This window comes from Numida meleagris, chromosome 1 (genome assembly GCF_002078875.1).
Source record: "Numida meleagris isolate 19003 breed g44 Domestic line chromosome 1, NumMel1.0, whole genome shotgun sequence".
NCBI lineage: Eukaryota > Metazoa > Chordata > Aves > Galliformes > Numididae > Numida > Numida meleagris.
Window position 1 is genome coordinate 89,863,431 of NC_034409.1, and position 25,901 is coordinate 89,889,331.

General features: G+C 49.3%; 1 long non-coding RNA gene across 1 annotated transcript in view; it reads left to right on the top strand.

The window, feature by feature from the left end:
- Window positions 1,439–25,901, top strand: part of LOC110401314 — a 32,760-nt gene continuing 8,297 nt past the window's right edge. The window contains exon 1 of the long non-coding RNA XR_002440326.1: window positions 1,439–1,520. This is a non-coding gene — a long non-coding RNA (uncharacterized LOC110401314). The remainder of the gene's footprint in view (window positions 1,521–25,901) is intronic.

The window sequence follows — 25,901 nt, forward strand, 5'->3', positions numbered from 1 at the left end:
TCAAAATGTGAGAGCCTTACTGAGACAGCAGGGGCTTGCAGATCTTACCTGGTTTTGTCACATAGGTTTCCATGCTCTTGCTATGCATTATGACAGCCCTCTGAGTTCAGCATCGGATGCGTGATCTCCTGAACAGAACAATGATTTGTATATAGTTAATTGCTGGTCTGATGTTGAAAGAATTGGTGCTGTCCAACACAGAGGAGAATAAACTGAAAGGAGACATGAAGGACTTGAAGCATGCGTGTGTGGAAAAACACAAGGGGGAAAGAGTATATCTTTCATTTTTTCTACCACTTCAGCTCAGTTCCTGTGATTCTTCACTGGTGAATAAAATGAAACTGATCTCCCTGTAGATCTGTTTGGCTATTCAGACAAATATTTTTTTGCAGAACAGGTCTGGTATACCTTGGCTCATCAAAGTAGTATTTCAAACTGCCAAGCAGCCTCCTTAACAATGGTATTGTCTAAATTGACATGGCTTCCATCACCAGGCCAGCTGTCCGATGATGAGCAACCAAGTCCCCTGATTTTGCTGGTAAGCACCTCATGATTGCTAGTGAGTACTGGCTGATTACGGAGAACTGCTGAGAGGCCTCGCTCTTCCAAAGGCAGAAGTGCATGCCTGGACTGCAATAACTACTCCTGCATCACTCTCCGCGTTCTGGGTAAACACTCCTTGCTCCTCTGGCCCTTGGGAATGTTCACAACTGCCTCTATTGGACAGCTGAGGAGCCAAGAGTGGACATGTCTTCTTGAAGCAGTGTCTGAGTAGATAAACTGGTCCATCTGGTGTCAAAGTCAGCAGAGGTGGAGAAGGGGAGAGCTGCCAGAATCACACAGCACAAGACGTCCAGACAGCATTTTGTTGCAGTGGGCAGAAGAATGTGTGGTACGTCTCTCAGAGATGATTCTCCTGCATGTACCATGGGAGTTAAACAGCCTTCCTTTGTTTCGACTCAGAAATGTGACTGTTATTATCTCCTGTTATAAGGGTTGAGAAGTAATTTGTCAGGGAAAAGGGGGTCTCTGCATCCTCACTTTGCTTGAGCTCCAGAGGGGGGCACAGTGATAGGGGGGTCGCTTGTTCTTGCCTTGGCTTTCTGCAGCTTGTTTTGGAGTTTTTACTATTTAAAATTGCATTTGGTAAACACTTCCTGGTTTACTTTGTAATATAAGCTATGTCCCTGCAGTGAATAAAGATAAGAGTGGGGGGCAAGGGTTTCAGCTCCTACCTGTGCTGGGGTCCCATTTAGATCTCACTTTGGTACAGAGAAGACAGGAAAAACACTCTGGTCCCTGAGCCACAGGAACTTGGATGCAGGAGGTGTCACACAGATCACTGGGAGGTACTGGCTGTTATGTGATGGCTCCTCTTGTGACATCATTGCCACAGTGCTCTCGGTGCCATGGGCTTAACAGAGCTGCAGCAGTGCTTTGGAGGTGCTCCTTCCCCATGGGTCTTGCTTAACTTCTGTCATATTGCCAAGGCCAAGGGACCTGGCTCCTCTGGTTACTGGGTGAGTGTTTGTAACTCTGTGCCTTGTGTCTGGTGTCTTTTTTTCAGCCTGTGGGGATGGTTGTACAGAGCCTGGGGCACAGCCAAGCTGCTGTGCTGGTACCTCCCTGGTAGGCAGCCCTGCAAAACGCTGCCAGCTGCCCTTGCAGCATGGTGGCTATGCTGTAGCCGTGCTCCTGCTCTGTGGTTGACCTCTCCTTGAAGTGCCTTGCCAGCCTGAGTCCTCTAATTCCTCTTGCTAGTTTCTGGATTACTAGGCAGGGAAGTTCTCTGTGCTGCGATCCTGGCTGCAGCAGACGTGGGTGCTGCAGGGTTTGGTTTCAAATCCTCATTTGTTCCCTCAGCCAAGAGAGCCAGGACACTGCATTCAGCCTCAGCATGAGCGGCACTCCCTGTTCTGTCCCCGTAAAGCACAAAACTCTCCCAGGCTCGCTGCACGCTGCTGCACTCCTCTCTGTGAGGTCACCCTCACGGTTGATCACGGCTGAGCTGATGCTTGCCCCAGCACCATGCGCTGAGGCAGTGTGTGGGAATGCTGGCCCAGCAGTGAGGTATGTTGGTTCTTTAGGCAAGGGACTGCAGCAGAAAGCTAACTCTTGTGAGTGGGAGGCAAGTAGCTTTTCTGCTCTTGGCTACAAACTGGGTGAAACCCCACCCATGAGGCCAGGCTCCAAACCATGCTGTGAACCTCCTGGGCTGCATCAAAAGAAGCATGGCCAGCAGGTCAAGGGAGGTGATCGTGCCCCTCTACTCTGTGTCAGTGAGGCCTCACCTGGAGTACTGCGTCCAGATGTGGAGTCCTCAGTACTGGAGAGAAACAGACCTGTTGGAGCACATCCACAGGTGCGCCACAAAAATGATCCAAGGGATGGAACACCTCCACTGACTACAAGGACAGGCTGAGAGAGCTGGGGCTGTCCAGCGTGGAGAAGAGAAGGCTCCAAGGAGACCTGAGGGCAGCGTTTCAGTATCTAAAGGGGGGCTGTATGAAGGGATGGGGCAGACTCTTTAGCAAAGTCTGTGGTGATAGGACAAGGGGAAATGGTTTCAAACTAGAAGAGGGGAGATTTAGACTGGACATAAGGTAGAAGTTTTTTTCAATAAGGGTGGTGAGGCACTGGAACAGGTAGCCCAGGGACGTGGCGGATGCATGGTTCCTGCCTTGGGGACAAGGCTGCCAGCTGATACCCTCCACAGTGGGTACAAGTGAAGTGGCACACATCTCAGTGCTGCCCTTCATTTAGTTGCTGTAGCTCTGGGTGCCTTCAGCCTTGCAGCAACCCACCAAGGTCTCCTCTGGGCGATCAGGCTCTTGTTCCATTGCTTTCCAGCTAAACTTCTCTCTGTTAGGTGCTGAGGGGCTCTGAGCAGAGTAAAAAGAGCTGAATGTTGCCCTGTTGGGTGGAGTTACATGAAAATACAGCGCTTACTAAGGTAGATGTAGGAATATGAGCACACAGTAACCTACATAATGGGAGTCTCATCAGGGCAATACTTATGTTTGCTTCTGTCACCTTTTCTTTGATAGTCACTACTGTTCTTATGATGTCTCATGTTTGTTTCAATGTATTGTAACAGGATATTTGTACGTTCCCAAGTTCTGCTTGATGCCTCTGAGAAAAGTCAGCAATTTTTCTGAACATGTGTCACGGAGCATTCACATCTTAGGTTTTTGTGCTGCAGAGGATGTATCAGTTCTGGAAAATAGCTGACATGAAGACCTAAGAAATAACAGGAAGTGCTCAGCTCTTGGTGATGCTTGCTGCAGCCTTCGTTGGTTCTTTCATAGACATGTCTACCAGCGAATTACACCAGATAAAGAGTTTTTCCCCATTCTTCTTATGAAGGATGAGATAAAGGGTTGATGTGCTGAGCTGCACTCTGCAATGAGAGATGCAGAACGTGCTGTCTGAGTGTTAGCAGGAGTCAGCTTTGGTTGGTGATGGAGAACAAGAACCAGTACCGAAAGTATGGGAGGAAAGTGCAACCTCACATTCAGAGGAGGATGGTTGTTGTGTTGTGCTCCTGCAGTGCTCACCAGTTGTGCAGTCTGAGTAGGCACCCAGAAAAGTAGTGGTTGGCCCTTATGCATCCAATCCCTATTTTAGGCTGCTTGACATCAGCAGCACTTGCTGCCTAAACATGGGCTTTGTGGTAGAGTATATGAGATCTTGGCAATTGCCAGGGGGCTCCTGCTTCTGGCACAGGCGGGACTGGAGCCAGTCAGATAATTTCAATCCTAAAATGAAATATAGAGCCTGTAAAATGTCAGGTAGGACACTGTGGCTTGTAAACGTCTTTCTTTAGCATGCTTTTAAAAATAATGCCATGGGGGAAAAGGCATCCATATTCTGCATCAAATCCTCAGGCTTTGATGTGGAGATCAACCCCAGCTAGGTCTATCTTTCCCATCAGCCCTCTTCTCCATCCTGATAAATAGGGCTTCTATGCTTCAGCTGTGCTGAAACCTTGCAGCAGGCTCAATAAATGCTGAATTTGTCTTTCAAACTGAAGTCCTCTGTGGGGTGTGCCATGGGTGATAGGTCAGACCAAAGCTCAGCTTGGCAAGCAAAGCTCCGCAAACGCTCCCTGTGAGTGTTGCTGGCCATGCAAATGGGATGTCAGAGATGTCGTCTTCTGATCCCCAAATTGACCAATGGTCACTCTGGGCCCAGATGAACTGAAGGGCTCAGTCATGCATTGTGAGTGATAATGGACAGGGGTCTGACCTCAGAGTTGTGGGTAAGATGAGTTTCTAGTAACTGAGAAATGTGTGAAATGGCCCTGCTGGGTGATGCTATCTCATGCTGTGGGAGGAAAATGGGGACAGTGCAGAGCGGGGATGTGGGGAGAGAGGAGTAGGCCATGAAGAGCTATCTGGTGTCAGGGTCAGTATGGACATGCTGTGCTGGGCTTTGGAACAGGGTGTGCTGGTCCAAGGAGTGGGCTGGGGCCCACAAATGCAGCAGGCTGGACACGAGGGCAGGTGGAGAGGAATGGGTTGGCACAGGATCTGTTTCTGTATAGGTTGAGCTGGGTGTCAGGAAAGCAGGATTTGAGTCATGTAACTTCACCACTCTCACAGTCCTGGGATGGAGCTTCTCTTTCCGTACAGAGACCTCATCTGCACTGTGGGGTACCCCTGGGGCTGGGGGCAGGTATTGCTTGCCTTGCTGGGCCTCCTGCATCTCCTTCCTTCTTTAATCCCAGGACCAGACACCTTCTGTTACCCACCCCCCTGGTGGCGCTTCTCCAGTTGGTGCCACTGGTGTTACTTTCTGCCCTAGACCTCCTTTCCTACAGAACACCCATGCTGGGTGGTTTATTTTTCCTTTTTACACAGTGGTACTTTGGACTTGGCCTAGGTGCCTACTGGCCTAAGGACAGTGCCCCAGCCAAGAGGAGAAGGCTTGCAGGGCCCTCAGGCGCCTGCAGAGCGTGGTTTGTGTGGGAGGAAGGAGTGGACACAACTAGGACAGGAAAATGCCTCAAGTTGTTGTTTGGTTTCTGCCTGCTGATGTAAGTAGCACCAGCCTCAATACCACCCCGTTGCTTCATGTGCCTTTGTTCTGGGTGATATTGTTAGATGGTGCCTGCCTCTGGTGCCTCTGAAATGCGGGTTTTAAGGTAACAGGAAGAGAGAACGCCACAACAGAGAAGCCCTCCACGCAGCAGCACTCACTGGCCACATTTCCCACACACTTTGTCTGCATTCTAACAGAAGGAAGGCATTTCACACTGCTGCCTTCCCACACAAATACCCGCTTTCACTCCAAGCCCTTCTTGGTGGCTCAGGGCAGGTGAGCAGGCACAGGGGGACGATGGGGTACAAGTAACAACTCAGAAACCAAATGGCCTGTGGGCAGCCTGACATGTATCCCTGAGCCTCCTGCTCCCTGGCTAGGCCCTGGTGAGGTGGGACGGGCAGTGAGACCCTCAAAGTAGTACACCTGTGCCTGCTGCTGAATGTTGCACCTGCTGGGACCTCTGTGGTTGTCTACCCAGCTCAGACACATCCCTCTTCCTCTGCCAGATGCGAGGTGAGGTCTCCCATCAAGGAAGGGAATGAAATAGAGGTGTGAAGACTTGCTAATGAGTTTCTACATATGGCATTGCTGTAGCTGTGTTTCATTCTGTTTCCAGTCTCCTGGAGGTGTTACAGCTGCTCAGTGAACCACCTGAGGGAGCTGTGTCTCTGAGAATGGCTGTATGGCTGCGGGCTCTGCAGCTGATGGGCATGCAAGGCTGGGGTGACAGCTGGCTGGGGTGATAGGCTGGTGTGCTGCAGGCACTGTTGGTGCTAAATCGCCAATTCTATGTGGCTTCACTGTCATTTCAGTAGCCAGTGCAAGCAAATCACTGAATGAGGATGTGGTTCCTATTGCAGGCGAAATGCCTGTATCTCAGACCCAAAATTCAACCAGAAAACCTCCGACACCCTTTTGCTAAGCTTACGGTTTCTACAGACTGTTTTTGTTTTAGCCATTTAAAAAAGAAGAAGAGCTCAACCAAAAGCCAGCCACTGCAAAGAGGAACTGAGCAACATAAAGTCTTTAAAAAAGCACTGGAAGGAAGGAAATGTGTCTGTACAGAAAGTGACTTGTAGGGAGCCTTCAGGTCCAGCAGTGGAGATTCTGCATGTTGGAGGAGTTGTGAGGAATCCAAGGTCCTCCAGAGTGAGGCCTGTTCAATAAGCTAGTGTTTCTGCTTGGTTAGGGCACTGGGCTGCCCTGGGGTGGAGGAGATTACTGAAAGACCATGTAAGGAAAAGTGGTTCAACTTTAGGAAAGCCACCAAACTGCTCGAGTGCCACAGATGATGCCAGGGTTAGAGGGGATGTCAAGAAGAGAGGAGAAGCTTTTTAAAATGGCAGCCAAGGAAGAAGTGCCTGTGAGTCCCCTTTCTCTCAAAGCATCTGTGCTAGAGAAGGACAATGGTGACAGAGCACCTGAGGCAAGTGCAGCCTTGACATCTTATCTAGAGATGAAAAACTGCACTGCTTCCATCAGGCACCAAAGCAGCTGTCTCAACTGACTCAACATATGTGTGCACACGATAGTAGTGAGAACTGTTAGTCCTTTCCCTCTCCGGAAGCTTTTAAGGACAGACACTTCCAAAGCCCTTGTAAGAAACAGTTCAGAAGAATGGTTTACAGACCTAGACTGATCAGATGAGAAACAGAAGTTCTGCTTCTCCAAGATATAAAAAGAAGATGCTGTGCCCATTAAAAAAAAAAAAAAAAAAAAAAAAAAACTGCAGTAGCTGCATGGGGTGAAATAAATTATACAGATAATACTTTTCTGTGGGACGGCTGCTGGGCTCAGCCCAGCACTGCAGAAAGCACAGGTCAGCTGTGGACTGAAGCTGGGGACTGGCACAGTGGCGTGAGCCTGACAGACTTGCCCAATCCCTCATGTTGGACGTGGCTGCTCTGCATCTTCTCCCAGCTCAAAGCATTGTGCAGCATGTGAAGAGCAATCTGATGTTCTCATGTAGCAGTCTTGGAAGCAAACACTTGTCTGCAAAGCCATGTGGATGCGAGCCATGAATCCAGCCCATGGATCTCTGCCATGTGGCAGCATGGGCAACCTGTGCTTGAAGACCTTCAAGGTTAGCTGGAAGATACAAACCAGAGTAGGCCAGGCTTGATGCCCTCCCTGAAACATGCCTCTGAAGAACTTCCTGGTCTTCCATTCAGAAACATTAATGAATGATTGAATTATAGAATCATAGAATTGCCTGGGTTGGAAGGGACCTCAAGGATCATCGAGTTCCAACCCCCCTGCCACAGTCAGGGTTGCCAGCCACTAGATTATGTACTAGATCAGGTTGCCCAAGGCCCCATCCAGCCTGGCTTTAAACACCTCCAGGGACAGGGCATCCACAGCTTCTCTGGGCAACCTGTTCCAGCATCTCACCACCTTTAGTTTCAAACCATTCCCCTTGTCCTATTACTATCTACCTGTGTAAAAAGTTGATTTCTCTCATGTTTATAAACTCCCTTTCAATACTGGAAGGCCGCAATGAGGTCTCCTCACAGCCTTCTCTTTTCCAAGCTGAACAAGCCCAATTTATTAGTGGGTCTCAAGTTGCACCACATGAAGTTCAGGTTGGACATTAGGAAGAATTTCTTAATGGAAAGATTGGTAAACCATTGGAGTGGGCTGCCCAGGGAAGTGGTGGAATCTCCCTGGAGGTATTTAAGAGATGTGTGGATGTGGCACTAAGGGACACAGTTTAGCAATGAGACATGTTTGGTCAAGCTGAAGGTTGAACTTGGTGATCCTGAAGGCCTTTTCCAACCTAAATGATTCTATGATTCCCTGGTGGAGGGAGGGGGCTTTTGTGCACAAGGTATGGGATTTTGGCTGCCCTCTCCCAGTGGTGGTCAAGGTCTCTCTACCTTAGGTAGTGAGCAACATGGCAGGAGGTGGGGACACAAAATCCAGACCCGTGCTTAAAGGACAGCTAGCCCATTGCTAATCATCTAACTGATCACCGCTTGGTCTCACCAGGAGTGAAGGGAAATTTGTGGGCTGGCCATACAGTGGCAACAGGACTTACGGATGTCTTATTTAAGCCCAGAACCTACTAGCCAGCTTCTGGTGCGTACCTCTAGGCAGAGAGGGCAGATTACAGCCTCTAGCTACTGTGCAGCTCGCATACAAACTCTTCTCCTTGCTCCAAGCTGTTCAGCTGTGCTCTCAAGCATCACCAGAGGTGAGAGGTGGAGGTTGAAGGTGCCAGCAGCGTCGGGCTGGATGCCGTGGGAGCATGAGTGCACACCACATGTGGGTGCTGTCACCTAGTGGGACAATGGGAGTGTGGCACAGCTGGAGCTCTGTGCCCTTTTCCCTGCCTGACATCAGTCACTACTTTCTGTTCACGCTCTCTGCTACAAGCAGGTTCAGGTTTCCTTTTCCCACCTTGTCGCTGTTCGTGCACATTCTGCCACTTACACAACAGGAGGCAAACCTCCCTGCTGGAGGCCCCAAGCTTTCCTGCAGGGCACAGGGGATGACTTTTCTTCAAGAAGGTAAAGGCTTTCTGAGAGGAGCAGTGCTTGGAGGCATTCCAGGCCAAGCGACAGCAAAAGGGCAGAGGTGGGAGCAGGGCTGTGCAGTTCATCTTTCTTTCTTCCTTCCCAACCACTAATGGTTTGTCCCATAAGTGCCTTGTCCCCTGTACAGAGAGGGAGTGCTGGAAAATCCACTGTTGCTATGGGAGCTGGAACACAAGCCACAGCCCAGGCAGGAAAGCAGACAAACGCAGCTTCCCTAATGGGAAATGCTGGTGTAGTTTTGTTCTTAAGGACACGAGGATTTCTTAGTTGTGTTTTAAATAGTTGGTCTAGGTTGAAATCCTTCATCCTTCTGCCTCTGAAACACCTGCTTATGCGTGAGGGAGAGTGATACTGGCTGGTGTCCCTAAGGAGACGTGGTTATGAAGGTGTGTCTCCCTGCTGGCCTTCTCTGGGCCTTTCCCCAGTAGCTCCTCACCTTTTTTCTTTTCTTTTCTTTTTTTTTTTTTAAAGGTGTTAACCTGCAGGTTACATCTGCTTAAGTACATTAAGTAATTGGTTTCCAAAAGACTCCCAGCTTAATTTTTCTTCTCTTCTGCTGTGTAAAGAGCTCCCATGCCTGGGAGAAACCTCAAAAAGCCAGAAGAGGGCACCTGGAAACAACGGTTTTGTGCACTATGGCTGTGTCTGCTCTTGGGCTCTTCCCCCCCCACCGCCCCTCTCTTTTTTTTGCGTTTTTTCTTCTTCTTTTCTTCTTTTCTTCTTTTTCTTCTTTTTTCTTTACACAGACACTAAGAGTCATTTTCATCTTCCTGCAAACTTGCTGCCCTGTGGCATGAAAGGTGAGCACAAAGCCAGGCACTGTGTGCAGGCAGCAGTGGGCTGCCCCCCACCATTCCCCTGCTGCCCTGTACCCTCTCCCCACTCTGCGCCCCTATTGCACACAGGCATATGCCTGCAGGAACCAATGTTCTTGTCTACAAAACACACGCGTGCATGCTCATGCATTGCAGCCACACAGCAAAGGCAGCAATTCTAGCAGCAAACCTCGTCATGTTTGGTGGTAGTGTTTTTTTTTTCCTGAAAATCTTCCTGAAACATGCAGACTTCAGTGAAACAACACCTGTGTGCAAACCACAGTGGGGCTCAGAGGAAGGAAAGAAAACCCCATCTCAGTGAGCAAGAATGTCAGGCTAAAAGCAGCACAAGGCTCTGCTGTCTTTTTGAGACTCCGCTGCTTGCTGGCTCTGTTTGAGCTGATGCTGGTTGAACGTGGCTCCCTGAAAAGCTTCGTCTTCAGAAAGCTGAAGGCATTGTGCTGGAGATTCCGCACATCAGGCTTCAAACCCAAGCTGTCAGGCTTGGGAAATTTACAGAGCTCAGCTGCACCGAGGGACAGCTGGGTGCAACACCAATCTAATCCAGATTATAAAGCTCCTGTGGTTTGCTCAGAGGGAATTTTGATGCATGCGGTCACAGCATAGCACTCCTGCCGCGATTCTTTTCTGGGAGTGTGAGCATCCATGGTTTTTCCCCATCTCACGTGTGCAGATGTGTGCTCTTTTCATCATTTCCTCCTTGCTTCTCATGGGAGCTTGCAGATTCAAGCATGAAATCTGTACAAACAAATGCTTTTTACATGTTAGACTGTGTGGCTGTGTTGTATACACTTATGCCGTAATTGAATCACTTCCCTGCAGCTCCCTTTCTCGGGTGAGCATCCTATTCTCCTGGTCAATGCATGTGTGCAATAAACATTTTATGTCATCCAGCTGTGCCCAGATAACCCACATACAACTCACACTTACACGTACGTTTTAATCATAGAGGCGCTGAGTGCTCTGTAATAAATTAATACTAAAGACTGTTTTCAGCCACCCTTCCCATAGTCCATACAATGTTGATTATAAATAGACATGCTGTATTTCTTGCACAGGCACACAAGCACATGCTTACTTTCCTTTCTCCAGAATCATAGAATCATTAAGGCTGGAAAAGACCACTAAGGTCATCCAGTCCCACTGCCAACCCACCCCCACCATGCCCACTACCCATGTCCCACAGTGCCATATTCTCACAGTTCTTGAACACCTCCAGGGACGGTGACTCCACCACCTCCCTGGGCAGCCTCTTCCAGTGCCTCACCACTCTTTCTGAGAAGAGATGTTTCCTAATATCCAACCTGAACCTCCCTTATGAGGTCATTCCCTCTCCTCCTATCCCTGTTACCTTGGGGAAGAGGCTGATTCCCACCTTGCCACAACCTCCTTTCAGGCAGCTGTAGAGAGTGATAAGGTGTCCCCTGAGCCCTCCTCTTCTCCAGACTGAACAATCCCAATTCCCTCAGCTGCTCCCCATAAGAATTACGTTCCAGGTCCCTCACAGCTCCATTTCCCTTCTGTGGACACACTCCAGGTCCTCAGTGTCTTTCTTGTCGTGAGTGGACACTCTGAGCCATAGCGGCAAGGGCCGGGGCTCTTTCTCAGGGAGGAGCAGCATCTCTGCCATCACTGTTGCAATAACCAAAAACCCAACGACTTCTCTCACAAACAGCCTCCTCTTCCAGCCCAACCAGCCACATCCAGCCTGCCTGGGCCTGCTGTGTGCCTTGGCCCTGGGCACTGTGCTGCTGCCTGCTCGGGGTGGGATGCTCACGTGGCAGCAGGGAAACAGGATACAGTGATGTGATGCAATGTGGGCACTTGGGTGGCTGGAAGGGATGCTGGGGAATTGGCAAAGTCTTGTAGCTTTTGGGAGGGCACAGATCATGGCAGGGGGACCCTGTTGGTGGAGGTGGGGAAAACGAGCCAGGCTGTGGCAGTGGGGAAGGGGAGGCGGTAGGAATCTCTGCCACCCTTCCTGCCCTACACCAAGCACTGGGAACCTTGCTGCTGCCTGGTTTGCTGAGGGCCAGGAAGGACATGACCTCACTGTGGCTTTTGCAGGTGGTGGAGTGCCTGAGCTGAGCTGCACCTGGGGAGGGTCCCTGCCCTGGGGGAAGGGCATTAGCTCATGCCAGCCTTCAGCTGCTTTCCCATCTGTGTTCTGCTTTTCAGTAAGGACTTCCTGCTATTCAGTGTGAGTGTGCTCAGGATGGAGCCTATGGAGAGGTGCTGGGGCAGCACTGACAGTATGTGTTTTTTCTATGGTATTAGCCTGGTGCAATAATGTTTTCTGTTTTTGTACCTCGCAAGCTATCCTGGAGTGGTGGACAGCAACAAGAGCTGCACCATGTACCTCTATTCCACTCGTCTATCTGCTCTAATCCCCAGCTGCACTCCTGTATTGCTGGGGGCCCTGCTGAGGCAGGATAAATGGGTACTGATACAGCTGAAAAGGTTCCTGTTTCTGCAGTACTAATGTGGTGTGGGAGCCCTATGTTTGTGGGTACCTCTCTGACCTTGCTGGGAGAAGCAAGGCCAGGCCCTGTGGTGCGCCTGGGTTTAGAGCCCTAAACTAAACATATGCTATTCACTTTTTTTGCCTTTCTTATTTAATCTTTTCTGCTAAGACCAGAAACAAGGCAGGAAGCGATGGCCAGCAGCTGTACTACCAGGTCTCCTCAGCAGCCCACCTCCTTGGGGCAGTAGTGCTGGTGCTCCCACCACTTTCTTCCCTCTTCTTGTTCTTTGTGGTGTGTCACAGCAGAGTTACATCTAAAGGAGCTGAAGTTTGTGTGAGTTGATTTATTTCACAGCAAGCTCTCTCCTCTGCTCAGCTAGGAGGTGGCAGCTGGTGCTGGCTTGGTGGGAGCCCCTCCAGCTCCTGCTGCTCTGCCACTCTGTTTTCTTCACGCATGGTGTTCTCAGTCAGATCAAAGACTGAAGCCAAATGTGTCTTGGGAGCAGTAGAGCAATGGATCCAGGTCCCTGGTGGCTTGCTGACCTGGAGACCTCTGCACATAAACCCAACGCAGTGTTAGTGGAAAATTGGTGTAGCCACCAGAAGGTCAGTAGGAAACACATGAGCATGGATGGAGTCAGCTGTTCTGCGTGGGAAGGCAAGTGGTTGGCCCAGAGGATGCAGGGGAGAGAGGCAAGCCAGAGCTGGAGCGCACTGCTTCTCCTGATGGCCAGGAAGATGAGCAGCTTGGGCTGGATGTGGGTGAATGGCAGAGGGCCATGTGTTTGAGGAGTGACCTATGCGCTGTAGATCTCAGCTCTTTTCACGAGTGTTGGAAACCTCCCGGCCCAGGGAAGCTGAGAGCGTGGTGTGTTTCTTTACACAAGCCTGCTGTCACCTGGGGTTTTGCCTTCGTAGGGAAAGGCACAAACCCTGTAAAGCGGGCCTTTAACTCGATCTGATCTGTAGCTCTTCCCTTTGCTTCTGAGCTGGTTCTGTGCCACAGAGAAATGTCCAGGCTGCCCAAGGAGAGAAAATCTCTTCTATACATCCCCTCACATCCTCAGCAGGTGATTCAGGTTGCAAAGGTCATTTCAAACATTATGTATGTGCTGAGGTCTGGGCTGGTTGTGGCTGTGACACGTGTTGTGGAGCGGGGGAACTTGTTGGTGCCTGTGGGGAGGCCGCAGCTCTTTAGACTCCTCCTGAAATCAGCTGGCCTCTGCATCCAGGGATAATCTGAACTTGCACGCTGACAGCCCTCCCTCGTTCTGCTACTGCAACTTTGAGGCTCAAAGCAAAGAGCGAGGCAGCATCCTCTTTGTAAAGTGAGCTGAAATGGTTCATTTTTTCCTCAGAAGTTTCTGGGTGACCAGTTGTGTTAACACAGCTGCAGCTGTGTCTCTGCAGGGATGTTGTTTTCTAAGCTAAAACCCAGAACAATTCCCTCAAAGATTCACTGAGAATAAAAGTGATTATGCTGGGAGGAGCAGCATTCTTGCTTGAGTGATGCTTTGGCTCTCACCTCTTCCTTCTGAACTGGAGAATCACAGGACAACAGCTTCATTAAGGTGGGAAGGGGCCATTGGAGGTAACCTAGTGCAAACCCCAAGGAACCCCCCCCAAAAAAGAGAAGGATGATGAAGCATCATTGTGTTCCTGAGGAGGCAAAATGTGGAAAGAAGTCTTGGCTCACTGGGACTCAGCGGGTCTCCAGCTGTACTGTGAGTGGGACTGGAATTTCAACCCAGCTCTGGATCCCTTCCAGAGTCATGGGTGCTCTACAAAGAGGAGGCAGTTCTGGTTTGAGAGTGATCCTTCTCTTTGCCACGTCTAACACTGCTGATTCCCTGTTGTACTCCTGATAGGAGGTGTATCCCTTCATGCAGAAGGACAATGAGTCTGGCTCGCCTTTTCTGGATGTCTGAGCATGTGCTCTTGGGGGCCCAAACCCTCCCCCAGACCTCCCAGGTTTACATGAGTTTGCAATTGTGCTTCCTGCTACTGGTCGGTCTGGGCGTACGAGGAGAACAAATGTTGGATGCTGTTTAGTGCTTCAGTCAGGTCGTGCTGCAGCCAGGAAGTGTGATGGTCGGTAATAGAGAACACATGGGCTCGCTTGCAAACACCCTTGCTCACTCTGCCCTGGCTTCCCTGCCTGTAAAATGGAAATAATAATGGAGCTTTAATGATGAGTTGTGAAGCTGGCTTTGCTAACTAAGATTTGTTTGTGCCTGTGTGGAGGCCATGGCTTTTGGGATTTCCTCACGAAATCTGTTTATCACAGACCTTCATCTGGAGGGGATGACAGGAAAGCGTTTTAGTCAGATGATGGTGAGGCACTGGAGAAGCTGTGGTTCCCCATCCCTGGAGGTGTTCAAGGCCAGGTTGGATGGGACTGTGGGCAGCCTGAGCTGGTGGGGGGCAGCCCTGCCCACGGCAGATGAGTGGGAACTGGCTGGGCTTTGACGTCCCTTCCAACCCAAACCATTCTACCACAATTGTGATTTTAATGGCAGGAGCACAGCTGATCAGCCTCCTGCCCTCGTACTCCACGGGAAGGGAGTAAGGGATGGCCTTGATGGGCAGGCAAGAGGAGTGGGCAATTGCTGCCCACCCCTCAGATGGTCCCGCTGCCTCACCACGGGAATGTGGTGGCCACCTATGTGATGGACACCCCAGAGACCCTATAGCCCCTGTGCTGACTGTACCTGATGCAAGACCAGTCCCATCTGGGAGTGTTGGATGGTTTCACTATCCCTGTAGCTGTTTGTGTGTTTCTAATCACTGGTGCAGAAAGCCAGCACCTCCCACACAGCTGTCCTTGCACACGTGTGCACTATGTCAAACATTGCCTGACTCCAAGAGCAGCAGCAGTGAAAGAAGTCCCCACAGATACAAACACTTCCCAAGATAGCAACATAAAGTAAAAATTAGGGAGCTATTTCATTATTTTTTCCTCCTCCACCTTCTCTCTCTCTCTCTCTTTTTTTTTTTTTTCTTAACCAAGGCTCTTTATTCTGCCGTCAGGGAAACTATTACTTATCTTTATCTTAGAGCTGTGTTGTTTTTGTTTTGTTTTTGGTTTTTTAAATCATTTCCTTTTCCATGCTGATCTTTTTAGGGCAGAGGGAATGAGAAGTCTTTAGAGGAGAGATACGTAAGGCTCCCAACTCCTCCTCTTCGTCCTTCTCTTCCAGGGCACTTTGTCCTCACTCCTCCATCCCTCACTCTTGGCGTTGGCTTCTAGGGGAAAGGAGGCCAGCTCTGGCCTGTCTCCTAACAGACAAGCTCTGCTCCTCCCTGCATTGTTTCATATTTTCTTGGCCTCTTTTCTCCTGCTGAGCCCAACACAGGGATGAGCTCATGGTGTTTCAAGAGTGGAAGACTGTGCTTTGTTACACAGGGGATCCTCCTCAGTCCCCTGGGGTTGTGTGGGGTCCTCCTGGCACCCAAAGCTGCCTGAGAAGCAGGGTGGCTGGGCTGCACCACCAAACAGTGATGTTTGGTCACAGTGAGACTCTGACCAGTGTTTCAGCGTCCTGAAACCCTGTAAGAGTGAACTGCTTCTGCAAACGCTGAACAAATCAGTCTTGAAAAGAAGTTGTCCCTAAAACACTTGCTCCCACCACGTGGACAAGAAAACCAAAAGGCTGGGAGATCTCCCAGGGCCACAGTACCAAAAAGTGGTGTCTCTTGCAGCCCACCATGGGGCTAGGACATTGCTGGCATGACGGCCAGTCCAGGGCTTCATCGTGGCAGCCCTGAGCAATAGGTGGTGGAAGCCTGTCAAGGCTAAGCAAAGCAACTTGCCAGTGAATGAAGTGGTGTTTTTGCAGGGAAATTTTTGCTCAGCAGAAACTATGTGGCTGCATCTGATATGGCTCTGTAAGTGGCCATTAGCTTGTTGTGGATGAGAGCAACATAATTGAATTTAAGGAAAAGGTTTAGGAGGAAATAAACTTTTCCTTTTGCATAGAGTTTCCTGCACGCTTTTTTTTTTCCTTTCCAGTTGATAACTGCAAATGTCAATAAGTTGCAGTTAATATGCAGAGATAAAAATAAGAACAAAGAGAGAGAAAATGAGAAAGAGAGCTAGGGATGTCCATCTTCACTAGAGCTGGGCGTATGTAGCAATAAACGTTCACAAAATGTGCTTGTGAATAAAACATGCAGACTGTCTTCCTCAGTGATTGTGACCCATTTTATTTCCAAACACTCTGTTGGAAAAAATGTTCTGCCCACAAAGATGCTCACGAAAGCAAGCTATCTCTTGGAGTAATGAGAATAAATATAATTGAACGCTCATGCTGGCGTTATTCTCAAAGCCATTTTGAAGAGCCCTATCAGTTGCACGATAGGCTTGCAGAACAATTTGGAGTGATTGCAAATAACTTGCAGCGAAGAGAGGACATTTTTCCCACGTGTGAAGCACGGCCTCTGGCTGGAAGCGATGCAGTGTGACTTACATGACCACTGGCATACAGCAAAGGGGGGCTGAGGAGTAGGATGTTTTCAGCGATGGAGTCCCAATGAATTCGTAAGCTAAAATGCCTCCTCACCAGTTACTTGTCAGAGCCATCCGAAGGATAGTCTTGGCTGTAAGTAGATAGGCTGCTCACTGGTAACTCAGGGACAGATAACAGGGCTGTGACTGTCCAAGGATTTATCTGCAGCAAGCAACCCGATCAGCTTTAATCACATGTGACAGCAATGTGAAGTGCAAAGTTTTGGTCAATCAGTTTGAATTAATCGCCCTGTTCCTCCATCAGTGTCACTGAACAGGGGATCAGGACAAGTCTGTGACTTTTCCTCACTCAGCCCATGGCTGCGAGGTACGCCCTGCCTGCACACATCCCCATGCTCCCCTTCCTCAGCCCGCCCCGTTCATGCTGCCAAGGGCAGGGATGGAAGCAGGCTGTTGTTTCACGCAGTGCCCGTTCACCTCTGGCTATTGCAAAGTCATCCCTGGTGGATCTTTTACCCTTTTTTCCTTGCATGGCAGTGAGTTGCATTTCATCCACCCCAAATGCCGGGGCTTTCCCTGTGTCTCCTGGATGGCTATTGCATATTAAGCTATAATTGCACCGTCAGGGAGTTTTCCTTTCTGATGCTCTGCCAAAATGTTCCCTTTAAAAAAATTATATCTACAGAGGTTAGCCTGGGCAGGAAATAAACCAGACAAATGCACGCTACCCGATCTTCAGGCCAATTAATCTGAAACAGATACTTGGTGAGAGGGTGACGGCGGAAATGCTGAATGAGGTCTGTGGGGAACAGATGGAAATTTGGATGCACCATAAGCTTGCAATTCAAATGCTGGCAGTGGGCCGTGGGGGGGACAGGAGAGTGCTGTGCCAGCATGAGCAGGAGGGAATGCCTCTGTGCAGCATGGAGGCAGCTGCACCTACACTGACCTGTGCTCCTCAGGCATCCCTAGCAAGCTGCAGGTTGTGGCTGGAGGCAGCAGCTTGCAAAGCATTTGGAGTAGGATAACCCATGGAAATAACTCATGGGTGGTGTGTGGAAGGGCCATCCGCATTGCTTGGGTTCCCCTGTCCAGGAAAGAGGTTTCCATGAAGTTCAGCACATGCTAAAGGGAGTCCCTGTGCAGGGGCCAGGTCTTGGTAAAGGTAGAAAGCATCCATGGAAAATTAAGAACGAATGACAAAACAAAGAGGGAAAAACCTTTTATTTCATTTTCTTGATTCTGTTTACAAGGATTTGAGATTTTGGCTTAGAAGGGAATGAAAAATTTCTCTGACTGCTTCGTTTTGGAAATACTGACGTGAAACCTCTTGGCTGCCTGAAGAGTTGGTTGGTCACCCTTCATGTTTCTAATTTTTATACAAACAGCTGTGCAGGCTGTACCAAGCCCCTGAGGGCCTTGGTGCCATGAATCCATGTTGGGAAAGGCGCTACCAATCCTGTTCAGATGCAGTGTCAGGCAGTCACCAGCAGAAATGGGGACACATGATGGAGGCATGACTTTTTCCAAGCAGTGCAACGAAGTCTATAGTAAGAATGAGTAGTAATCTGATGAACGTTAACAGAAGAGGGGGGAATGTGACTAGGAAAAGTTTGATAGTGGTGTCTAATAGCAAGAAGATTTATCATGAAATAATGGATACCACTGGACTACAGATTGATTTGGGGGGAGAGGGCGAGGGGAGGAGTCAGTCATTCTCTCAGTGCTGTTTAATTTGTAGTGGTTCCCCAGCTCAGGAAAAATGCAGGCGGAGCTGTTGGAGGGGGTCCAGAGGAGGGCCAGGAAAATGATCAGAAGGTTGGAGCACCTTTCCTACGAAGAAAGGCTGAGCTGGGCTTGTTCATCCAGGAGAAGAGAAGTCTCTGGGAAGACCTCATTGCAGCCTTGCAGTACTTGAAGGGGGAACAGGACGGGAAGTGACTTTTTACAGGGTATAATAGTGATAGGACAAGGGGTAACAGCTTTAAACTAAAAGGGAAAATTTAGATTAGATATTAGGAGGAAATTCTTTACTCAGAGTGTGGTGAGGCACTGGCACAGGCTGCCCAGAGAAGCTATGGATGTCCCATCCCTGGAGGCGCTCAACACCAGGTTGGATGGGCCCTGGGCAGCCTGAGCTGGTGGGGGGCAGCCCTGCTCACAGCTGGTGGTTGGAGCTGGGCAGGCTTTGAGGTTCCTTCCAATCCAAGCCATTTTGTGATTCTATGATAGTGGGAATAACACAGTATCTATAAACCTTCGCTCAAGAGCTCTTTTTTTTCTACCCAGAAAAAAACCTCAGAACAATAGAAAACTTTAAACAAAGAAGTTACCTTCAGAAAATGGTAGCTTGCCATATTTTAATATAGATTTTAGTCCTGTTAGCTGTACTACTTAAAAATGAATAGGATGCAGAAGGAAAATCAGCAAGAGCCATTATTAATAGCCGCTCTCTTTTCAAGACATGTATAAAAAACCTGGAGCACGGTCCCTTTGTGGAACGTGTATCTGGAGTGATGGGAGCTGTGGTGCAGATCGTGGGCAGCACAAAAGGTGGGGTCAGGTGTCTGAGTGGTGCAGAGGGGGGCTGCGAGCAGAGCGGGCAGTTGCTGAGAGTAAGTGGAAAAAAGGCAGAAATAGTGAGCAGGAAACCTGCCCTTTGTGTCTCTTGTGCACCAAGGAAGGCAGGCTTTGTTGCTTCCTGCGACCTTGGCTCTTTGTCCTAAGATGGAATGCACCAGCTGTGTCAGGCAACCTTCCCTCCAGTCCCCTGCTCCCACCTGCTCAAGGTGTCCCTCCTGCAAGCTCTGCTCGCCCTTCCAGCCTGGATCTGGAAAATGGGCAGAAACTAGGTTTTGTCAATTGTTAGGAAGAAAGAATGGACATTCTTAGCAGCATTTTGGCCGAAAGCTGGGGGAATGAAAAGTGGAAATTAGGCAGGGTAACCTCTGCTACGAAGAGCTCTCTCAGCTTATGCCAGCAACAATGGCTTTCTTTTTACCACGTTTTATTGCTTTAAAGTCATGTACTGTGCGTGCTGGGTTCCTTTTTGTGTGGCTAAGCTCACAACGTGAGCAGCTGAACAAGTCTGTGTAGTCTGCAGGAGTGGCTGATTTCCCTGCACAGTGACAAGCCTTTCTGAATGCATGGTGGGCTGTGCAAAGTGCATGGCAGAGCCTTGCTCTGACCCAGCACGACTCGGAGAGGCAGGAGACCATATCCTGCAGCTTCCTGGGGCCTGTTAGAAGCAGAGGCCTGCAGAGCAAATTTTTCCTCTTGTTTCCCCTGCAAGGCAAAAATAAAACATGCCTCCCCTTTCTCATGGACTAGAGGAAAAACACAGTGAGTGGGTGCCGTCCTTAGAGAGGTGAGGCAGGATTTCCAGCCCCACGGAGCACTGGTCATGGCACACCGCTGAGCTGAGGTGGCAGGGCTTGACACAGTGCTCCCTCAGGCCCTCCAAAGCAGCATGTGCAGGCCATGGCCCTCTGAGAGCTGGGGTGAAGGGGCTGCCAGAGGGTGAAGCTGGCAGCTTGTAAGCCTGCTGCTGGGACTCAGTATTTATTAATGGCTCACAAAAGCCGGGGGAAGCAGCGAGGCAGCAAGGTTTGCAGATGGTGTGAAATTATTTAGGGAAAGGCGCCTGGTGGGACTCACCCATGGCAGGTGAGCAGGCAGGTGGAGCTCGCTGTTGACAACCACGGTGCAGAAGGATGCCTCTGTGCCTCGCCACGCTCGTGACCGGCTGTGTGGTGGCAGGGGGAGGCTGGGTGTCACCGCACACAGTTCAGTGGAAACATCTGCTCAGTCTGCAGCAGCTGTCTCAAGAGGAAATAGAATGGCTGGCTGCCTGAAGAGTGGGATAAAAAAGCCAGGCTGACAATGCTACCTCTCCGCTGTGTAAGAAAAGCAGGTGAATTGCAGACTGGGGCACTGTCCGCATTGCACAGGTAACACTGGTGAAGAAGGAGCAAACACAGGCTGAGGAAATGGTGGATGCAGAGGGGCAGAGAACTCAGTCTTGTTTCCACTTGCTTAAGGAGGGCTGTGGTGAGATGTCTGAAAAATAAGGACAAATCAGTTTACAGAATCACAGAATGGCTTGGGTTGGAAGGGACCTCAAAGCCCACTCAGTCTCAACCCCTGCCATGGGCCCGGCTGCCCCCCACCAGCTCAGGCTGCCCAGGGCCCCATCCAAACTGGCCTTGAGTGCCTCCAGGAATGGGTCATCCACAGCTTCTCTGGGCAGCCTGTGCCAGTGCCTCACCACCCTCTGAGAGAGGAATTTCTTCCTAGCATCTAACCTAAACCTCCCTTCTTTTAGTTTAAATCCATCATTCTGTCACTATGCTCCCTGATAATTTGTCTCTCCCTGTCTTTCTTGTAGGCCCCCTTTAAGTACTTACAGACTACTGTAAGGTCTCCCTGAAGCCTTATCCTCCTAAATAAGTCAAAATCAAAAGGTATTCATTGACCCTGATGGGAAAAAAATCCTAGCAAGAGGGTAGATGCTTTTAAGCAGCCCAGCATCAGCATGGGGAGTCAGATGGCACAAGGCACTGAGATCTTGGGTGCCATAAGGACAGCCTTACTCGGGGTAGGACTCATGTTGGAGCTGGGAGTCAGTCCAGCTGGTACCAGTGTGCAGCTCCTGAAGTTGCTCTCAGGGCTCCCTGGGTATTTTCCCTGAAGAAGCTGCTAGCAGTCATAACCCATCATGCAGGAGCCACCACCACCACGTCTGACTGATGATGACTGAGATGGGAGGCAGAGGGTTGTGCCATAAAAGTAGATGATGGAAGGAGTCAGAGAAGACTGGGCTTTACACCAAAGTGCCTGCTTGTCCTTTCTTCTTTCACCTACTCATCAGGGGCTGAGTTTCAGTCATCTCCTGCAGAAGGGTGCTGGCATCTCTGCCCCATACAGAGGCTGGGCCTCACATAAATCATTCAAGCAAGACAAACCTTTGCCTCTGATATGGTGAGGAAATGTGACCTAGTTAAGCCCAGCCGTTTTTCAGTGTGATGAAATGGAAGCGACTTGTGTGTTGCTGAAATCTGACGCCAGGAATAGGGCATTAGTTGTGCTGCCAGCCCAGCAGCCACCCAGAGGGGTGTCTGCAGGCACCCCACTCATCCTCAGTGCCCCTGCCCCCTGGGTGGGTGATGAGTACCCCTCTCTCAAGCAGCCCCATCCACCCTGCGCCGTGCATTGTGCTGCTGCATGAAATCCAATTAAAGGGTGAAATGAATTTTGGAGTTGCTGCAAGGGGATGGGAAATGCCCATGCACAGAGGAGCAGCAAGGAGCCGGGCTCTGGCCTCATTTTAAGCCCAGCCTGACTGAAAAGCTGCTGCCGTGGCTGCAAGGGAGCTATAAACCTACCATGCAATAACGTTACTGCTTTGATGGATGCTGTAAAGGCTTTGAATGCTTTTCTTTTTCTTCTTTTTTTCATTCACTTCCTTTTCTTCCATTTTTTTTTCTTTTCTTTTTCTTCCCACTGTGGCCATGTACCTTGCAGCCTCCTTTGTTGTAAAACGCCAGCTTCATTTCTAACCTAAATCTTGCCCCCTCGCCTCTCCCTATTTCCTTTAATGATCACAATACATTCATTTGCTGCCCCTCTCCTGGAGGGAAAGAGAAATGCTCCAGCGTTTCAGGATAAAAAAGCCTTTCTCCTCTCCTCTTGCCCAGCGAGCACAGGGCAGGTTTACATCTCTCCAGCACAGCGGTGACCAGCAAGGAGCTCCAGCCTGGGCTGTAAAGTGCTTGATGAAGCATTTCTCCTGGGGAGGAACTGCCCTTGCAGGGACTGCATGCTCCTTGAGTCTCTGGAGGAAAAAGAAACTTTTTGGTGCTGAAAGTCATTGGTTCTGGCATTTTCTCCCTCAGAAAGAGTTCCACTTCTGACAGTGTTATGCTTGGGGCAGTCCATCTGAAGGCAATGCTAACATTTCCAACTCTTCAAGGGACTGGAGGGTTGCGTGCACCACAGTGATGTGGCCTCAATTTGCTGTTTTGAGAATGCTGGGTGGCTGGACTGGCTGATGCCACAGGTCCCTTCCCAGAAGGAGTCTCTTTGTACTCCCAGACTTCTCAGCCCCTTCCCTGCCTCCCTTCTCCCAGCATGCACTCGGGCTGTGGAGCTTGCTGCTGCCACGTATGACAGAGGCAAGTAGTGTGTGGGGGGGTTGAGCAGCAGTTAGGTTCAGAGGAGAAGAGGTCCTTGAAGGCTGTGAAAGCTGCAAGTGCCATGGGTTGCCAGGAGCTGGAAGGGTCCTCAGGGGAAGGTTACAAGACATCCACCCTGGCTTTTTTGCACTTTTTCCTTAAACATCCCTTCTGAGCCACTGCTAGCAAGAGCTAGCAACAGCATATGAGGCTGGATGCCCACCTGGTAAAGGGCACTCATTCTTGTGTCCTGCTCATGGTGGTTTTTGGATTTTGTTCACCCTCCTCCTTCTGTCTCTCTGGTTGTTTCCCTGCAAGGATGACTCCTTCTCACTCTGCTCTGGCCTTGCTCTTGCCTTATATGATTTCTTGCAGAGTTCAGCCCTTGCTTGGCTTCAGCTGTGGGTGACTCATTCCCCATGCCTTGCCTTGTTCCCACCTCCTAGCTTTCTCTTGGACATCTGCTCTGTGCTGCCTAATTCAAATGTAGCCTGCCTGAAAATGAAGCCCTGCTCTGCCCCTCCTTACAGCAAAAACCATCCCTCCCTGGAGAACTGAGGCCTGTCCAAGGGCACAGCAGGCTCCCCAGTGAACAGCGTCAACAATGAGGCATCAGTCTGATCCTCTCCATCTTCATCCTCCTCTCTTCATCTCCATCCTCCATCCTCCTTGTCCCCAGCCTAAGATGTTGCTGGTCAGTGAGGTTGTTAAACCTAACAAAAGTGGAGGGTTGAGTTTCTGGTAGTATCATCTGACCAGACAAAACTTGATGAATGTGTTTTCTTTTCCCCTCCTCTACTTAATGAATTCAGGAGAGACCAGTGTTTCCTTCTTGGTGAGAGATTTCAGAGGTTCTGACTCCATGGAAAGTTTGACTGTCTTGGGTGCATGGCCAAGTTCTGAGGACAGCATTTGTTGAGGGTTTGCTCAATGCCTGGAATATAAAACTGAAATAAACATATACATTCAGTAGCTGTGCTCAGAGTAAGGGCTTTGTGCATGTGCTGTCCAAACATGCAGGAAGGACTTTGCTGTCACAAACCTAAGAAAACTGGTCATATTAAATACGAAGAGATGCACTTATACGTTCATGCAGATCAACAGTTGAAAGATATCCGTGCTGTGAAGGAACAAAATTCAGGCACGTTTACGAATGAAGATCTCCACAGCTTCTTGAATTCAAAAATAGTAAGTCCTTTTATAAGCGCTTTTCACCTTGAAGCACCTCTAAACACTTTGTACATGTGTATACGAAGGGGGTAGGGGGGCTCTGGGATGGGATGTAGCAGACATCCTACATGACCTACAGCACCCTTGTGTGACTCCTCCTTTCAGAGCCCCTGGAATACATACAGGGCTGTTAGCTCCTTCTGTCTTCCTCCCCAGCCTCTTTCCCCTGCACTTCTCTAGACTTTCTCCATGTCCCTCCATGCACCCCTTGCTCACACTCTTGCCCTTGTGCATGGAGCACCCTCTCCGCTCCTGCTGCATGAGCACTGCTCATCTTCCTCGGCAGTCCTCTGTAAAGCCTTCCTACTGGAGCATTCCCCCTTCCTTCTTTTCCAGACTCCTCTGTACTTGAGCTTGTACTTTCCAGTTGAATTTACATGCCATGCCTGTTTCAGCTTGTAAGCTGCCTGGGACAGCAAAGATGTTTTATCTGTAGTGACAAATTGCTGCATGAAGTTACAGTGCTACATGAAAAGAACAACCACCCTAACAGCATAGCAGCCTGATGGCCGTGATATACTGGGAAGAAGAAGGTTAAAGAAAACAAAGGTTATTGCTGATATATTAAGGCCTGAAACCAAAGAAACATACTTGAATGTTTCCTTATCTCATTTTCTGTATCTAGCCACATTCTGAGATCACCTGTCAATTCCCAGTCTCCTGTTGCATGCAGAGAAAGAACAAATTTCTGTGTATCTTGAGTGGCCAGAACAGACCAATTTTAAGAGCCATCCAGCAAACTTCCACAGGGCTGAGATTCACAGTTTCATATTTTACTGATTATATGATTTAAATAATCTCAAACCTAGACTCTTAATGCCATATGCTTAACTTCACTCAGCCTGTACCACCTGATCCTCTGCCATAAATGTTCACCTAATTTTTCCTTCTGGTCTGGTCTTTGAGTTTTCAGATGACTTTACGATTCTGTGGAGCACCTGGCAGGTTGGAGCTCCTGTTCATTGTGCACATGGAGGCTTGCAATTTGCAGTTTTCCACCCTTCTCTCTGACTTTGTTCCAAGCTCCATCTCTAGTTAGGTAGCTCCTCAACATGGAGAGTTGTTCATGATATGTTGATGTAGCTCCCGGCACTGTGGGGATGACGTTCCTATGAGCCATTGCAGTAACAAGTGGATAAGGAGTGATCTCCCTCTATCCCGGGCAGGACTGGAGCTGGTCACATTGCAGTGGGCGACTTGGAGCCTTTGGCCTGCTTCCCTGTGGATTTGGTGAACAGCCTGAGTGACATGGCACACTCAATATTAACAGGCTTGGGTCTAGGCTCACCAATTTCTGCAATGAAATGGGCCGGAAAGTAGCCAGGAGACAGCACGAGGTTTTCACTGTTGAATTCTTGTTATCAGTGATACAAAGCAAATCAGGTAGCTTTGTCAGCTCAAAGAACACCACCTGTATGAAACCTTAGGTTGCTGAATGAGATAAGCACATAGGGATGATGGAAAATAGGATGGAAAGGACCATCTGTGTCATGTTGTCCAGCCCCATGCTGTTTGAGGTAGGGGTGGTATCTCTAGGGAACTGCACTAGTTCTGAATTAAAACAAGTTGGGATTTTCATTCCAATAAAACCTCCTGGAAGGCAATCCCAGAAACGCACTTCTTGGAGAGCCAGAACCCTCTTCTCATTTCCAGATGAAATGTTTTCCTGGCAAGTTTATACTCACTTGTGCCAACATTGCCCTTTCACTCAAACAGCTCTTCTCTCTTCCTGGTACTTCCCTCCGGGTATTTATAAGCAACAAATATATCTCATCCCAGGCTGTATTTTGCTAGCCTTGAGAAACCAAGACCATTTAGTGTCTCCTTGTAGAAGAAAACTCTCTCCTCCCCTGGTCATCCTAAGAGAGAAAGGCAGAAAAAAAAAAAGGCAATTTTAAATTAATTCATCTTCTATGTGGATGTACAATGTTCTGTACTTTCTGCAATGGTATTAAAATCTTCCAAGTTCTATTAGAAATCCCTCATCTGATGTGTCTTAGGCTCACATTTCTCTTTCTCACATCTGCATGATATTGCCAGCTTGCAGTCATTTGATCGGCTAGTGCACACAGGTCTTTCTCCTCCTCTGTCACTTCCAACTGATGAGCTCCCAGCTGGTAGCAGAAATTCTCGTTATTACTCCCTCAG